This window comes from Mytilus galloprovincialis, chromosome 6, assembly GCF_965363235.1.
Source record: "Mytilus galloprovincialis chromosome 6, xbMytGall1.hap1.1, whole genome shotgun sequence".
NCBI lineage: Eukaryota > Metazoa > Mollusca > Bivalvia > Mytilida > Mytilidae > Mytilus > Mytilus galloprovincialis.
Window position 1 is genome coordinate 94,497,459 of NC_134843.1, and position 8,190 is coordinate 94,505,648.

Here is an 8,190-nt window from a genome sequence, read left to right on the forward strand (position 1 = left end):
AATTATCACGTCCACTTTTCCAAAATTTGACCTTTAGAATTAAACTTTTTCCCAGGCTTGTATTAACGTGAGGAGCACAACGGGTGCCACATTTGCATCAGAATCTTAGATCACCCCACTTTTGGTAGGGTTCGTGTTTCTCAGTCTTTTTTGTTTTTTTGTACTATTGTTTGTCTGTTGGTCGTCTTTGTTTTTAACCATTGCATTGGTCAGTCTGTATATTTTGCCCTTTTTATAGTATATATACACATGGAAAAAAGTATTGCAACACCTTGATTTTTTAAAACTTGAAAAATCATCCTCTTTTTTTGGATGAAATATAATAAAATATGTGTATAATATTATTGAAACATAGTTTATGATAACATTGGCAGTGAAACGAACAAAAAATGTTTGAAAAAAAAAAAGATTTATATAATCACAATTTTAATAACAAAATGAAGTGTTTTTTGTACAAAAAAATGCATTTTACAACTTTTACTGTAGTCGAACATGTCAGACATTTCAATATTAATCTTCAGATGAATGTTCAAATCATGGTCGATCGTTATACGCCAAAGAATTAGTACTGTGTGATCAGCCTCTATTTAAACGGATAACCGCATCTTAACGTCTTCAGATTCCTGCACACGGCCATAGGAAGATAACATGAAGTTCACATTGTTGATGCTGATATTTTTTGTCAAAGCAACAGGTATTAACTAATGAGAAAATCTATGTTAGATTGAGATGGGTATATAGTGTGATTTGTAGATTGGTCGAACTTTATCAAATGGTAGCAACTGTATCAATAATTACTTTACGAAATAAGAGTACATGCAATAACACAATTAAAATCTCAAAATAACATTTAATTACTAAATTGGTAAAATTTCGATACTAATTCAGACGTCATTATACTTATTCAGGAGTCGCAAAATGAAATATCATTCAATGCAAGACGCTTAAAGAAGATTAAGCATTCATTCAACTAGTTAATTACAAGCAAGATTTGAGTTCTAATATTGATTAATTCTTTAAAAAAGATTGCATAGAACAATTCATCAGACGTCAAGATGATAATATCATTTTTCTGTGGTTACGTAATAAATCAGGCGTAGAAATACGGATTTGGCTAAACAAAAATCGTCACACTGTGAACATTTCTTAAAGTGATATGAAACCTCAAATTAAAATAAATGATGCATATATTTTTTAAAACAAAATGGATAAATTTCATGATTAAACTTATGTACAAATACATGTACTTTTTTCTGACGAAAATTCTTTAATTTGTCCCCATTTAGAAGAAGTTTCCTTTTTTTGATTGCTTACTTCCAGAAACAAATTCGCCGATATATTTTCCGTATGCATAGTGACCTTAGAGTGAACGATCTCTTTAAAATCCTGTGATCGCAATACGCATGAATCAGTCACTTAAATAAACAATCATCTTGTTGTACATGTTGAACACGTGCTCAATAACCATGGTTTTTGTTGATTGTTTGATAAGGTGACAATATATACAATTCGGAGTCAAAACACGGCATTTAATGATTGCAATATTTGTTAAATCATAACAGACAGAGAGAAAAAAAAAATTGAAGATTATACGATGTATTTACGTGAAACATGATACAATCGTACACAGAAGACTAAGTTTATGACATATACATGCATTGGTTCAAGAATTGGATAAATATTATTTTTCATCAGTCACTCGTTTCATATGACTTTATATCCAGCCAAAACATCTTTTACAGTTATATCTTACACATATGAAAGCTTAAATGTCGACTTATATTCAATTTTGATTCAATGTGTTTTCTTTACGTTTGTATATGATTGAAATAATCTTTGTTTACCGATTGATAAAGACCATCGTTACAAATTAGGTTCATGTAAAAATAATTTCAGCCTGATATTACTGTTCGAGATCAAATGAGAAATATAAACTATTTACTGAAAAATAAATTCTTTCTTTGCTTAAGCATTTCATTTTTTTTTATATTTTTTCAATTGTAGATAATGTCTTTTCCCAATGTCCTAACTGCCCATGTTTCCCGACGAACCAATTGGTTTGTTCAACCTATGGTGTGACCTTTAACAATGCATGTTATATGCAATGCTAGTAAGTATTTTCTGAAAACAGAAATATGTCAAATTAAATTAAATTATATAATAATATTGTAATATTACAAAAAATTAAAGTTAATTTTATGTGTAGGATTATTCAAAAGATATATATGTTCATTACAATTCATTGATTACCAATGTTTTTGTATTTCGTAATAAACGATAGAAAATGAATTTTCGTTTTAAAGAAACCTCTTCTCAAGGTTTGAGGGGTAAAAGTGCATTTGTTCAATTAACAATACGTATGCAAAAACACTGAACATTCTCCTAGAAACTGTCCATGACCGACGTGATATCTTATACGTTTTAATACAGTTTGCAAACTTTTGCCTGCAATGGTTGATGTCCATGTCCAACTCCACCTCCACCACCAACTGTGTAGTAGATAAAGGTTAGTTAAAATATTGAAGATTTAAATTTTCAGAATTGTGTTTGAGGATAGGAATATGATTACAGTAATCTATTTCAGATAGCGAACAGTCTCAAACGAAAATCAAAATAACAAATTACAGATTCACAATTTTTTTTATAGTCCGTTCTTATGTGTTGTTCTGTCACACCAATGTCACAGGTTAGGGGGAATTTTGGGATCCCGCTAACATGTTTAACCCGCCAAATTCTGAATGTATTTGACTGTCCCAAGTAAGGAGCCTATAACTCAGTGGTGTCGGTTGTTGACGTGTTACATACATGTTTTTGTTCTTTGTTTGTACATAAATTTGGTTGTTAACTTTTTCGTTCATATTGTTTTACATTGTCATATCGGGGCCTTTTACAGTTGATTATGCGGTATGGGCATTGCTCATTGTTGAAGGCCTATGCTTTGTAATGTCTGTGTCATTTGGTCTCTTTTGCAGAGTTGTCTCATTGGCAATCATACCACATCATTTTTTCTCATTTTACTTAACTTTGAACTTTGGAAATAAATCTTATATAAAAAAGTAAAGTGATGTGGTAGTATTGCAATTGAGACAACAATCCACCCAAATTCAAATAAAGTGGATGTACGCAATTATAGATAACAATTTGAAAAAACATATACGTATAGTCGGCTATTAAGGCCACGTAAGTTACAAATCCTATTGAGAAATCCAACGGCCGTATGCATGTCATACAAATCAACTGATGAAAAACAAATATGACACACATGAATCAACGGCTGCTAGTGACCTACAGGCTCCTGACTTGGATCAGGCTCATAAGGAAAATGGCATGTTGGAACATCTTTGTGACCTATCAGTCCTCTTCATCTAGTAAAGGATAGAAGGACTACAGCACACCATAAGAACATAATATTAAAATCATTTGAAAATGGTTCAACCTATTAGATTCTTACATATCAAAATGAAAATATAAAACCAATCACGGACCGCACATACAAATCCATTTATACAGTCGTAACAAAAAAAAGACACAACGTACAGTTACAGACAACTATTTCAAAGCCGAATAACAACTAATAATGAAATTGTGTATCTTAAACTTATAAATCAATAAGTAAACGCGTCCAACATGCAATGGATTTAAAGACGTCTTTCATAGTAAGAGATATAACATGCATTTGTGCAATGCCAAACTATTGGTATGACAAGATAGTTGTACCTTGAAAGTACATATGTCTATATAAGTTCTATTTAGAATGCAAAAATTAATCAGAAATCCGTCAGATGAAGCCAATATTCTGATATCTTGAATTTTAAATTTTAAATGATTTAATGACTAAAGTATCTTCAGTTGTTACACACTTATCTAACCGGTCTTGTATTGATAGTTGTATATTCTCAATTACCCTGAAGCCCTTTAACATCTCACAAGTACTAAAATCCAAACTAAAAGACACGAAGAAAATATTTCATTTGAAGGCTTTTATCTCTGATATATAGTTAATAATTTCAAGTCAACGGCTGTTATACTGAAAAAAGTATATTCGCTTCCAGATATATAATACATAGACGTTTATGTTTAAATTGTTCACATCGATGTAGAAGACTGTAAAGTGATCATGAAATTTAAATACTTAGTAATGAAATAAGAAGTTACTCTGGTTTGGGGTCTTATATGTACTATGCCGATTTTGGCTCCATGCATTTTATGCAATTTTTATCTGGCAGTTTACAACCTTAAATTCAATGAGAACGATTCATTTCTTTGTTTTAAGTTGATTCTGTTCTATTCAATATTTACAAGAGTTAATTGGACTTAAAGCAATGTGTTATAATTAAAATAATCGAAAAGACACATTTCTTTTTCAGCACCAAGTGAGACTGAAATATCAGAAAATCTAATTAAATTAAAAAAAATAACATTTAAATTGTAATTTCGTCTTGTCTACTGGTTATGGAAAAGAAGAGTAAGATAAGAGTTTGAAGTCATTCAAACTATCTTGCATGTTTGATGTTGATGTTTATATGATGGTTTATGTGACAACTCTTCGACATTCCCCAAAGTATAACTAAGTAGATACAATTCATTAAAAATATAGTCAAACAATTCTGGATAAATGAAATATTTGATAACATTGTTTTTTACTCGTTCACTGTGAATTGATCTTCTAATAACTCCGGTGTGTACAACGCATCAGACTACTGATCAACAAGGCGATATACATATACATTGTAGATGGGTTATTTTCGTATGTTAAATACAGAGCATACCTTACATACTATATTTTTATCTCAAATATACATATAAAAAAGATGTGGGATGATTGTCACTGAGACTTATATATTTGCCAACCAAGGGATTTACAGGGTCATCACTACATATAAAGTAGAGTTTTATAATGTATTTAATTGAGTTTCAAAACTTCAAACGATCACAGTGTGCGTTTCCCTCATTATGAGGTGACCAACTACCTCATTAAAAAGAAAATCACAACAATACTGAACCCCGAGGAAAAATTCAAAACGGAAAGTCTCTGATCAAATGGCAAAATCAAAAGCTGAAACACATCAAACAAATGGATAACAACTGTCATATTCCTGACTTGGTATAGGCATTTCCTTATGTAGAAGTTGGGGAATAAACTTTGTTTTATAGCTAGCTAACCCTCTCTTTTGTATGATAATAATACAACAGTCATCATTGTGCATTCCGCTTACTATGTATTTTATAAATAAAGCTTCTGATTCATACATGATTGAACAATTAGAAAGACATTAATCACCACCCTAACATTTAAAAATTATGCATAGCTTTTGTGCCACGTAAAACTCGTCGTTGTTCTCAAACTAAGTGATACGGCAACGTCAGTAAAAAGTCTTTCTATAATTCGATAGATTTTTTAATTTGTTAAACCATTAGACAAAGATATAACAACAATCATAAACAATCGTTACATATAAAGTCTCAACAACCCAAATAATGATTATAAATTGAAATGATACAAAGAAAACCTACGACATCTTCAAAATATCCTGATAAAAGTTTACCAAAAAGATCGCATCGGCGAATTGATTTTATAACGTGTTCATGTCGTATGATGCTTATATAAAATTACAACTGAACAAATACGTCGTGAGCCAAACTAAACCATTGGACAAAATGTGTGGTAATCTCTGTTACAGATATTCAATAACGGTCAACAACTTGTTATTGCATAAATGAAACTTTCGAAGGGATGTCTACAACTTTACCACTCAGAACCCTTGGTACCATAGTTTTCTCAGAAGTATAAACCCGCTTTTATAACGTGGTATCTCAAATTAGAAAACAAATGAAGAAATATATACCTCGTATGCAGGTGTTGCAGTAATGTTACTACACAGTAACGGAAAGTTATCAATCATAAATTTTGCCGTAAAGGCTTTCTTTGCAACCTTCACAATTACTAAATGTGAATGAAGATATGAGAAAGATTTAACTGTATCTGTAATATCCTATGTTCAATAAGGTAAATTTGTTTCACGAAGTTACACTTTTTCGTCTTTTTAACTTTTTTTATTCAAGCGTCACTAATTAGTCTTCTGTAGAAGAATCGCGAGTTCGGTGTTATTACAAAATTTTAATCCTGGTATCTTTGATGAGTTTATTTGATATTTCTGTATATAGAAATCATCTCTATAACTGAAAGTCTTGTGCAGTCAGTTTTGTGACCTAAACATATTATAATTTGTTATATGGTTGGTTCTGGTTGCTGTTTATATCGTTTTTTTTATCTATCATACTTTCACTTCGTTTGATGTGTTTTATCATTTGATTTTGCCATTTGATCAGAGACGTTCCGTTTTGAATTTTCCTCGGAGTTCAGTATGTTTGTGATTTTACTTTTTTCAAGATAATCGAGAAAAACGAAACACCGTCCAATAAGGGCACTGGTTCCGTTTGACAGTGTAAAATAATGGCAATGACCCTTTAGGGATGGATTTGTGGGGAATTTGTGGGGTTTAGACAGTTTCGGTCTATATTTGAGTTTACACAAACTTGACGAAAATAGATTATTGTGTATTGTGTTGCTTAGAAATCAACCGTAAAATTTAGAGTTACATTTTTTTGGTTAAGGGTTTTTTTATCTGTCGTATTAGATAACTATTATTAGCATTTTCTAATATCTTTTATAAGTCATAACATTTACTTATTATATGCTAATATGCTTTAAATTTACGGAGAATCACTTGTATTTGGGAGTCAATTGGTTGTAATATGGACAGTTTTGTATATCTTTTATTGATGGCATTTGTCCAGTTCATTGTTTTTTTTTAGGTGTAATACCACCAAATCATGGTACGTGACATCCGGTTGTATACGAAAATAGGTCGAAAAAAATATTCCCTTGAATTTGACAGTTGTAGGTAATTAATCCAACATTTTATTGCAGTAAAAGATTTCTGTGTCATAAACGTATGTCTTGGGTATTTCAAAGCACCATTATTTTTTTTATTTTGGATTTTTTGTAATCTTGAGGTTACATGGTGACTAAACCTTGGTTAACTTCCAGTGATGGTTATTTTCTTAATTGCAATGAAATGTTATTTGAATTTTTTTTTATAGTACTGGACAGGATAAAACTTTACTCATGTCAAGTATTTCTTTATTTGAAACAACGATAATTTTTTTGAAAAGTGCAAATTTAACAAAAAAAAAATAAAAATAAAAAAAAGAGAAAAGATCTTTCCTTAATCTTTCCTTTGCCAACAAAGGTATCGATGGCGTCAACTTAGGCAATATTCTTCATCCTATATTAGTTCAATCGAAAATACCTCCTTATTTCAAAGACCAGTCTGTACCAATCATTTCTTATACCTATACCAAACCTATTGCAACTAAAATTTTCAATTACAAACACGTTTTGCAGGATCTCGATATTGACGACTTCAAGTCTAAACTCCTGATTGCACTTGTGCTAGTTCAAAATTCACATATCCTGCTGGACACGTTATTATCGGTGACCTCAATATTGTTAATAACACTTCTTTACGAAATGTGTTATCGAAAGGTCCAAAATATCGTGAGCCTAAATCCATCAATTGGAAATACAACTTTAAAATTTTGATGGATTCAGTTAAGGATTATGCCAGGCAATGGGCTAAGCGTGAGAAGAAAGACGTAGACCCTCTTTCCGAATGTATTAAGGCTGTGAGGTCGTTGATACAAATCAGAATTAAGAAACTGAATGGGTCTATCAATGCCCATGCTACGTCAATCTTTAAAGACCCACATGTTGCAAAACACCTATCCTATCTCCACGACAAATATGTTGTAAAACACATTACATTAACTGCTTGATAAACGAATTAGGTATTGACAATTCACTTGGAAACTCAACATATCACCTAACGACACTTACCAAAGAGGAAATCCAGGATAATCATAGGTCTGTTCTGTGTTCCTTTGGAATTTCAACCAAAGATGAAGAACTGGATCTTCCATCACTGTATTGGATACCTAAACTACATAAATGTCCTTACAAGCAACGGTATATTGCTGGGTCTTCCAAGTGCTCCACGAAACCTCTTCCTAAATTATTAACATCTTTTTTATCAGCAATCAAAGACGGTCTTCAAAGTTATTGTGAAACTGCCTATTCTAGAGGGGGCGTGAATCAAATGTGGATACTTAACAATTCCAAAGATCTTT

General features: G+C 31.4%; 1 long non-coding RNA gene across 1 annotated transcript; it reads left to right on the forward strand.

The window, feature by feature from the left end:
* Positions 1-627: 627 nt before the first annotated feature.
* Positions 628-2,553, forward strand: LOC143078429 (uncharacterized). The gene is made up of 3 exons (XR_012979220.1): positions 628-694; positions 2,005-2,110; positions 2,431-2,553. It is a non-coding gene; the product is annotated as an uncharacterized LOC143078429 (long non-coding RNA).
* The last annotated feature ends 5,637 nt before the right edge of the window (positions 2,554-8,190 follow it).